The sequence below is a fragment of the Pelodiscus sinensis genome, chromosome 12 (genome assembly GCF_049634645.1).
Source record: "Pelodiscus sinensis isolate JC-2024 chromosome 12, ASM4963464v1, whole genome shotgun sequence".
Taxonomy (NCBI): Eukaryota; Metazoa; Chordata; order Testudines; family Trionychidae; genus Pelodiscus; species Pelodiscus sinensis.
The window spans coordinates 46597923-46608198 of NC_134722.1; positions in this window are offsets into that span (position 1 = coordinate 46597923).

The following is a 10276-nucleotide window of genomic DNA, read 5'->3' on the forward strand; positions in this document are numbered from 1 at the left end:
ACCCTGTCGCGTCTGGATTTCCCCGTCTCCCCAGAACTGAGGCCTTAGCTCGATTATTTGTTTTGCATCTAAAGCGAGCTCGGGACATTACAGAACAGAAGACCCGCACTAGCTTGGGAGCGCCCGGTCTGCCAACGGGATAATTCCATCATCCTGAGAGAGCTGGGAGGAGCAGACACATGGGAGGATGCGTGGGGAGGGGGGAGGCGAGGAGTGGGACGGAGAGTAGGGTTAAGGTTAATATGAGGCCAAATACCTGACTCAACACTGTAGGTCCCCGCAGCGCCTGCTCCCTGAATACAGCAATTAGCTCTGCAGCAGCTAACCCAGCTGGTTGATTACCCATCGCCTTCTCTCCGTTAGGTTCTTCGGGGCGGCTGGCTCCTGGCACATCCCCTCTGATCTCAGAGGCCAGAGATTCCTGACAACTGTGCGAAACAAGCAAGTGCCTTCCCCATGACATCACGACGTCAGAATCTGCTGTGCGTCCCAGAGTCCTTTGCAGGTGCTGGCTGGCCTCCTGTGAAAAAAACTGGGTTCACCAAGAAGTGTCTCTGTGGATGGGGGAGTCTACGTTTGGGAGCAATATTTGATTGAGGTTCTGATAGGGAGTTAGGATCATAGACTCAGCGAGCCCTTGGGCTGGAGGAGACCTCAGGAGCCTTGGAGTCCGGCCCCCTGCCCAAAGCAGGACCAACCCCAATCCCAGCCAGGGCTTTGTCCAGCCGGGACTTAAAACCTCCAGGGATGGAGATTCCACCCCCGTCCTAGGGAACCCAGCCCAGCGCTTCCCCCCCTCCTAGTGAAATCGTTTTTCCTAATCTCCAACCTCGACCTCCCCACTGCAACTTGAGCCCGTTGCTCCTTGTTCTGCCACCTGCCACCACTGAGAACAGCCTCTCTCCAGCCTCTGTGGAACCCCCTTTCAGGGAGTTGAAGGCTGCTCGAGAAGCCCATGACTTATTGCATGTGCATGCAGACCGAGCCTTGCACCTGGGGAGGTTTGCCCACGCCCGCAGCCTGTTGTGGAAATGAAGTACAGGCAGTCCCCGGGTTACGTACAAGATAGGGACTGTAGGTTTGTTCTTAAGTTGAATTTGTATGTAAGTCGGAACTGGTACATATTGTAGGGGAAACTCTAGCCAAACATTTCTCCAGAGCTCAGTTTTATTCTCCCATACCTCACTTCCCTCAGTCCTTTATTCTCAAGCTGAGGTGTCTGCTGAGAAAAGCCGCTCCGTGTCTCCCTGGTCTGCTGGGGGGAAGCAGCTAGTGCGGGGTTGTCTCACCCCGTTTGTAAGTAGGGATCCGATGTAAGTCGGATCCATGTAACCGGGGGACTGCCTGTATCTAAAACATGCCCCATGTGTCCAAATTATAGTCACCCATTGAAGAGCTCCCCCTACAGATCTACAGCATCAATTGTTTCAATTTACATAATCCCATCATTTACAGATAGAATTTCCCCGTGCATCCTCTTGCTCTCTCTCTCTCGCTCTCAAAAACGCCCCAAAAGTTGACACCCAAAGAAGTGGCCGTTGCATATCCTGAAGTTCACCAACTTCACGGGGGAGTGTGCAAACCACATGAGTTAAGCACGATAGAAATAACTCCCTGCGTGATCTGTAGAAAGAGAAAGATTTGGTGGGTCCTGACGCCCCTAGCACGCCAAGCCAACCAGCTTTCCCCCCAAATTAAGAACTGTAGCGGTGTCTGCCTTATGAAGCAGCCACACCTCTCGCTGTATGTAGGTCACCTCTTTTTTCCCTTCAAAATCATGTCTCGGCGTAAGTTCCTGAATGCCGTGAAATGAAAGGTGTTAAGTAGGGACAAGGCAGGCCACATTTAGAGAAGCTATCAAGGCCTTCTTTCTAGAAATGATATGCCAAGTAGAGCACACGAGGCAACAAGAACATTGGGAGAGGTAAGCACCTCAGCCGGGGGCTAGCTTTGAAGCAGTAAAAAAAAAAAACTGTTTGAAACAGTCTGGCTGAGACAGAAATACAGTCCTGGAAAATAATGAATGCAAAAAAAAAAAGGAAAGGCTAAAAGAAATGTGTCATACTCGGTTGCCCTCCAGTGGCTATTGCTGGAAGCAGCAGCAAAACAGAATGGAAACCAGCGTTCAGCCAGGGAGCTGTGCCTGGCCCTGTTGGATTGACTGAAGGGTCACCAAAGACCCACCAGCAACAGGTGGGGAGAGAGAGCAGGCCCATGTGCTTGTCTGGGGGCGCGTGTGAGAGGTGAGTGTGACCTGGATACAGCCCCCCCCGAAAAATCAGTTCCTCCCCTTTTTCCCTCCCACCGTAGCCCCAAGGCTGGAGGGGCTCTTGTTCCCTGCCCTCTGGTCTCGGAGCGGCGGGGGCCGAGCAGGACAGAGGGGGTGTGGAAGGGAGCGATCACAGTGGGGCAGGACAGGAGGGGGGCCGTAGGCAGAAGGGCTCAGGGAGCGTGGCTGGATGTTGCTCTCCTTTCTACCAACGACTGCAGCAGCTTGTGTCTCCATTGGCCAGGCCAAGGTTGATTGTTTTGGCAATTCAGAAACGCTTGGCAACTTTCCCCGTCAGCCTTGGAACTCCCGGACGCCTGCCCTGAACACACGATGGTCAACGGCTGTAGGCCAGGTCTGCCCGAGGGCACAAGTCGAACGAAGAGACACCGCCCCAGCCAGGCACGTGGCGTGGCTGGCATCAGCGTCCCTTGGCTCGAATGGCCGCAGCATCCCCCCGCGGGGGAGTTTCTCCCCATACGCTTCACGAGCTGGTGGAGCACGGGTCTGGAGGGGGCACAATCAGCGATCGATTTAGCAGTTCCCTTCTAGGCCCGCTAAATTGAGCGAGGGGAGATGGATCTCTGCAGCCAGCAGGTGAACCCACTGAGGCGGCAAGGGGGGAGGGTGTGCTTGGAGCCTGGCAGCAGGCCTTGAGGCTCCACAGGCTTTACCGTGCCCTGGAGGGAGGGGGGAGTCGAACCACGGGGCAGAGACAGGACTCAAACCACGACCTTTTCAACACGCTGACCCATTGAGCCATAGACACCTGCCCGTTTTTGCAAGGACCCTGCCAGCAGCCTGCTCCTCTGCCTGGCAGCACCAGCGCGTGCTCGGTGCTAGATGGGATTGCGGGCAGCCTGAGCACAAGGGAGCAGAGTGGCGCAGCGGAAGCGAGCTGGGCCCATAACCCAGAGGTTGATGGATCAAAACCAGCCTCTGCTAGGCCTGGCTCTGAGGCAGCAGCCAGGAGACTGAGCAGCGGGGTGAGGGGGCAGCTGAGCGTGCAGCCTGCCAAGGGGCTCTCCTCTGTGGCTGCCTGGAAGTTCAGCGCAGGCGTGAGGGCCTCCTGGCTCCTCTTCTGTCCTCACTCAGGCAACAGCACTTCCTCCTCCCTGCCCAAAATACTGGACAGACATGATTGTGGGTGGGGGAAGGAAGCAGCTGGGGGCCTGGCTGGGAGGTGGGGGCAGGAAGCAGAGCTGGGATGGATTGGGGAGTGGGGGCTGGATGGGAAGAGAGGGGGGCAGAAAGCAGAGTGGGGGGAGGGTTGCAGCCACTGGCCACAGCCAGAGTCCAACAGGCTGTGCCCCTGGCAGGCGCTCCCTCTAGTTGCTAGTAGAAGCTGGGTGGGGCTGGGAGCCCCTCCTGGCTTCTGCAGACAACCAGAGGCTCACTGCCCCTACCTGGCTTTTGCATGCAGCCCCCGGCCCCACCCCCGCCCCCACCCCCACCCCCGCCAGGCTTCCAGCCGGAAATTCAGAAAATACCGGACATTGCATGTGTCTGGTATTTTCTGAATTTGTCTACCGGACAGAGGGTGCAAAAACCAGACACCTGGCAACCCTGCTGCCAGGGCAGGTGCCTGCTGAGGGAGGCTCTCATGTAACAAGGCAGTTCTGGAGGATGGAAGAATCCCAAGCATTGTTCCAGGCTGGGGACTGACTGGCTAAGCAGCAGTTCTGCAGAAAAGGACCTGGGGATGACAGTGGATGAGAAGCTGGAGATGAGTCAGCAGGGTGCCCTTGTAGCCAGGAAGGCGAATGGCATATTAGGGGGCATTAGGAGGAGCGTTGCCAGCAGATCCAGAGATGTCATTATTCCCCTTTATTCAGCTCTGGTGAGGCCACATCTGGAGTATTGCATCTAGTTCTGGGCCCCCCGCTATAGAAAGGATGTGGGCGCATTGGGGAGGGTCCAGCAGAGGGCAACCAAAATGCTGAGGGGGCTGGAGCACATGACCTACGAGGAGAGACTGCGGGATTTGAGTCTGTTTAGTCTGCAGAAGAGAAGAGTGAGGGGGGATTTAGTAGCAGCCTTCAACTCCCTGGCAGAGGTTCCCAAGAGGCGGGAGAGAGGCTGTTCTCAGTGGAGGCAGAACAAGGAGCAATGGGCTTAAGTTGCAGTGGGGCAGGTCCAGGTTGAATATTAGGAAAAATTCTTTCCCTAGGCGGGTGGGAAGCGCTGGGCTGGGTTCCCTAGGGAGGGGGTGGAATCTCCATCCCTAGAGGTGTTTAAATTCCAGCTGGACAAAGCCCTGGCTGGGTTGATTGAGTTGGGATTGACCCTGCTTTGGGCAGGGGGCTGGACTCGATGACTCCCGAGGTCTCTTCCAGCCTTAGGATTCTAGGATATTGAGAGGATCAAATCAGGGCAAACTGCTTAGACACAGAACTGCCACAGCTCAAGACCGGGGCTGCTCCACTCAAAGGCACACCTAACCCCTCGCAAAGAGAACTTCTGCTTCACCATGCTGGTTAACAAGACGTCATACAAGCAATTCCCTCTGACGCTGCAGTTTTCCAGACCACCGCCACTAACCCTCCTCGTACACGTGACAGTCTGTGAAAACCAAGCTCATCTTATCAAGAGGTTCTTTCCATCCCAACAGGACCAGCCACCTTCCCAGCCCAGTTTATAACATAGAATCTTAGCCGAAAATCATCCAGTGCCAGTCCTTTAGGGTACGGCTACTCAGCGGCATTATTTCGGAATAATAGAGCGCACGTTTACACTACAAGCCTTTATTTCGAATTAATGGCAAGCTGGAGGACTTCTTACTCCAACTCCTGTAACCCTCAGTTTACGAGGAGTACGGGAAATTGAAGGAAGAGGGCTCTTCCTTCCACTTCCTGCGGTGTAAACAGCGCCACAAACCGAATTAAGCTATTTCGACTCCAGCTACGCAATTGACATAGCTCAAGCTGTGTAGCTTAATTCGAGTTTTGCCCTGATGTGTAGAGGTGCCCTTAGAATCTAACACCCAACACTTTATTTGAAGAAAGAAAGAAAGAAAGAAAGAAAGAAAGAAAGAAAGAAAGAAAGAAAGAAAGAAAGAAAGAAAGAAAGAAAGAAAGAAAGAAAGAAAGAAAGAAAGAAAGAAAGAAAAGTTACAGGACTCAAATCCTGGATAGGTTCTCTGGGATGGGCCTTTTGCTTTGGATCATAGATTTTTAATGTGGTTGTGGATGTTTCCTAAACTAACGCCTGATTCGCTGTCCCTTTTCATTCAGGTTCTCATTCGTTCTCCACCAAGTCAGCGCTTGCCAGTGGGGAAGTGTTGCCTTTTTACCCAGGCAGATAGGCAGGGCTAGGCTGATCCAGCCTGCTCCTGAAGTCTCCATCCCCGTGTTCGGCACTAGATGTCAGGTCTGTCAAAGAAAAACAGATCAGTAGGAAACGGCCCTTTGCCGTCGCTTGATTCCGCCAGCTTCTTACTGGGGTTTTACATTCAATTTCCATCTGGCCCAGTGTCCTGCTCACACTGTCATTGAATAAAAATTTGACGCCTCTCAAGCACACTCGCTATAAACTCCGCTCCAACCTATTCTAACCGCCCCAGCCTGGGGACAGAGCCTGGGCCACATCCTGGCTGGCTCTGACTTTCCCACAACAGTCTCCAACTTCTCCCACCAGCAACTTCAGTTTCCCATGCGCCCTTCCTGGCTCCTTATTCCTTAAGCTGGAGCAGCCCATCAGCTGCAGGCTGCTGGCCCCCGCTCACTGTGTCCCTTCTTCTCTGGGGCCGGGTGCTGCCTGTCTCGCTGCTAGCCTGGTTCCCACTGCTGGGCAGCCTGCCCCCCACGGTCCCCAGCTTGTCAGGTGGGGCTGAGCCAGCTCTGTGTTGGGCGGCACAGACTGCCATAATCTGTCAAGCGCCGCCCCGGCCGGGACGAAGTGAGGCCTCTGGCCTGCTGGGGCGTAGCCAGGCAGCTCGCATTGGCTTCAACGGATAAAACCCCGCCCGCCGCTCGCTGGTGCTGCCAAGAGAACTGGTCAGAAATTATGCAGTGCTCCAGCAGATATGGGGGAATGCGCAAAGCAGTAAGAACAGAAGCAAAAGGTTCTAACTGGAAAGAGCATTAGTGTGACCAGCTTCATTACTTACTGATCCTCACCGCTCTGATAGTTTCATACCAAAGATTGTTTAAAACAAACATGTCAGACTCCCTGACTTATCCGCTGCTTTTTCTTCCTTTTGATATTCTAAGCCCTGGCCCTCTTCCCCTTCTTTACTTAGTCAGACGGGCTACAATAGCTGCCTGAGGACACGTGGATGGAAAGGAGTCAGAGAAGTCATACCCACCGTCCTCCACCCCCTTCCCACAATAAGAATGGAGAAAGGTTCTCATCCCCCCCCCTTCCTCCTCTCCCACTTTTTAGGGAAGAGGATGGGGGTTGGCAATTGAGAAGTCTCACAGGAGGGAAAGGTTACGGAGGATTCTGAGTAACGATGAGACAGATCAGTACTGGGGTAGTGCTACGGGGGAGCTCTCTGCCTCTGGGCTACGCCTAGACTGGCATGATTTTCCGGAAATGCTTTTAATGGAAAAGGTTTCCGTTAAAAGCATTTTCGGAAAAATCGCGTCTAGATTGGCACGGACGCTTTTCCACAAAAGCACTTTTTGCAGAAAAGCGTCCGTGCCAATCTAGACGCGCTTTTCTGCAAAAAAGCCCCAATCGCCATTTTTGCAATCGGGGCTTTTTTGCGGAAAACGAATCTGAGCTGTCTACACTGGCCCTTTTGCGCAAAATGGGAGCAGCATAGTATTTCCGCAAGAAGCACTGACAATCTTACATGAGATCATCAGTACTTTTGCGGAAATTCAAGGTGCCAGTGTAGACAGCTGGCAAGTTTTTCTGGCAAAGCGGCTGATTTTCCGAAAAAACTGGCCAGTCTAGACACAGCTCTGGTGTTTAAAGAGCTGCTACCCTACAGATCAATACAACCCTCCTAGCTGTTCTTTTATTTGTCCCTGCTGGGAGGGAAAGTCCAAGAACCACTGAGGCGGGGTTAGACGGTGGGGGGGAGGGCTCTCTTAGCAGGAAGTCGCACTTTACACAGTCACCATGTGCTCTCGCATCTCCTTTTGCCCACCAACATAATGCAGCCACCCCTGGGGTACCCCAAGGCCACAGCTAACATGCACACACCGACGGCACACAAGAGCCGAGGCCAGGAGACCCTGTGTCCAGGCGCAGCTGTGTGGGGATGGGGAGCTAAGGGCCAATGCGCACTGCTGGAGACAGGGCGAACCGGGCTTTCAAGTCGCTTGATGCGGCAGCCGTCCCTGCCGTGTGCATTCACAGCAGAGCCACCGTCTGTCCCCACGCCCTGGGGCCGAGGTGTGTACCCCCCCATGCACAGCAGCAGCTGCCCCAGTCTGCTGCAGCTGCCAGGACTGGGTGGGGGGGATCCCCCCAGGGTGTTCTAGTCTGAGCCCTGCTGCGACTGGCAGCTGGAGAGAGGTGATAAAGTTCTCTGGAGGCTGCCCCGCGCAGTCACTTAGCAGCCGGGGCCCAGCACTGAGCTATCTGCCTCTGTGGTCTGGGCCACACAGGGCTGAGCCCTCTGGCCGTGGGGAACAAGGGCTCGGCACGGTGCAGCACGCCCCTGCCTTTCTGGGCCAGCTCCCTGAGGTGCAAGCTCCCTGCCCTGGGAGCCTCCAGCCTCAGCTCCCCTCCAGCCTAGCTCCCTTCCCCCCTCGCTGCAGGGAGGGGGAGGTTCTATGGAGCTGGCACCTTCCAGCCATGGCTGAGATGGTTACTGTGGCAGCTGGGCTCCCCCCCAGATACAATCGCAGGAAGGCAGAGCTGGTGAGGGGGGAGGAGAGGCCACAAGACATGTCTCCCCCCTCCAGCCACATGTGGGGGAAGTGTGGGGCAGAGTGAGAGCGGAGACTTGAAGGCTCTGTCCCTCATTGACGCTGAGGGCGGCTCAGGTCCCCAGCTCTGCTCTGGGATGTGGATCTCCAGTCCCTCCCGCCACAGGCAGGCTCCTGCCAGCTGCTGTCTGCTCCCCAGAGGTGGCTGCATGGCGGGAGCGGGCGAGATGATTCCCGTGTCCCCGGTGCTCTAGGCAGCACTTTATACCGCGTGGCAGGTGCCCTGCAATTGCCCAGCCCTTGTCCCCAAACACTCCCCCTCTCCCTTGCGGGGTCACAAGAGACTTGATTTCTTTTGTGCTGCCCGCAAGTGGTCCAGAGGGGCGAGGCGGGTGCCCTGGCTACAGGGATTGCAGTGGCACAGTGGGGCCCGCTCTGCCGGCCCTGGCTGCACCACACACCTGAAGGGCAACTGCCTGTAGGAGCCATTGGGGGAAGATGGGAGCTGGGAGCTGGGGGAGGGGCAGTGGGAGCTTGCGGCACCAGGAAAGGCTGTTCCAGCAGCCAGGAGGCCGTGGAGGCTCTGGGGGACAGATTCACCTCCCCTTCAGCATCTCCTGGGGCGGAGAACACGACCTGACTCTTCAGTGTTTGCCCCAATTAGCCCCCTACCAAAGGGCACCACAAATCCCTGGATTATCCAGCTCCACCAAACCTAAACCCAGCCCCTGCAGGCTCCACGGCCTCCCAAAGCATCTCTGGCTCCCAGCCTGGGGCTTGACTCTGGTTGCAGCCGAACGGTCCAGAAGGAACGGCTGTCAGGAGACAGAAAGCAGGTCACTAGACGATGCCTTTGGTCTGCGGGTCGGGACTGAGGGGCATCAGCAGATCTAGGTGCATGTTCAGCTCACCCAGGCCCTGCTGCCCTGTGCCCGGCCCAGCCACCTCTGTGTGTTCCTGGCTCCCTGCCGTGTGAAACCTGCTCTCCTGCTTCTCGGTGTCAGGCCCAAGGGCAGAGACAGGGAGTCACCGTCCATCATCCTGTGCCAGGGAGGTTGAGAGGGCTCTGAGCCCATTTGCACAAGGCCACACAGCAGCACAGACCAGTGCCCCACAGAAATGGGGCTGGAGCGGCAGCCTGCTCAGGCGGGACCGTGGAAGCCCCAACCCTCCATAATCCCCAGTCCCATACTCTGGGGCAAATGGATCCAGCAGCGTTTCGCCGCTTGCACCAGACCCCCGGCCAGGCACGGGGGGGGGGGGCTCCATTTCTAGGATGGAATGGGGAGCAGCAATCAGGCAGCGCCAAGCACCCGGGGCTCAACTGGAGACAGGGGGCCAGATCCCAGCTGGGTCAATGGGCCCTGGGTCCATGGGTGGCCATGGGGTGGGGCCAAATCCCCACAAGCAGGAAGGCTGCTGGACCCGCCGGCCATGGGGCTAAATCAAAGGGGAGGATGGCAGGACATTGATCCGTCCCGGCCCCCAGGCTCTGTCTGGCCAGAAGGTTCCACTCAGGCTCCGGGGCGGAGCCAGCGAAGCCCAACCTGAAACTTTCCCCTGCTGGGAGGGACGGAGCCGCCCGAGTCGCCTCTGGAGCTTGGTTTGCACCTGTCAGGCCCTAGCCCAGGCGGAGCCCAGCTACAGCTCCACCTGCTAAATCCAGCGGCTGTGCTCCTGCAGCCCCTGGGGTGTGACCCCCCCCATGGCCTGCCCCTACCCCCTGGGGTGTGACCCCCCCCCATGGCCTGCCCCTACCCCCTGGGGTGTGACCCCCCTCATGGCCTGCCCCTACCCCCTGGGGTGTGACCCCCCCATGGCCTGCCCCTACCCCCTGGGGTGTGACCCCCCCATGGCCTGCCCCTGCCCCCTGGGGTGTGACCCCCCCATGGCCTGCCCCTGCCCCCTGGGGTGTGACCCCCCCCATGGCCTGCCCCTACCCCCTGGGGTGTGACCCCCCCATGGCCTGCCCCTACCCCCTGGGGTGTGACCCCCCCCATGGCCTGCCCCTACCCCCTGGGGTGTGACCCCCCCCAATGGCCTGGCCCTGCCCTGCCCCTGCCCCCGATACACCTTGGAGCGCTCCCACCTCCGTTACCTAGGCGACGTTGTCAGCAACCTTCCATCCTGGCGCAGGGGACGTTCTGAGCCCGCCCCCTGGCCCGGCCTCCGCCAATCCCGC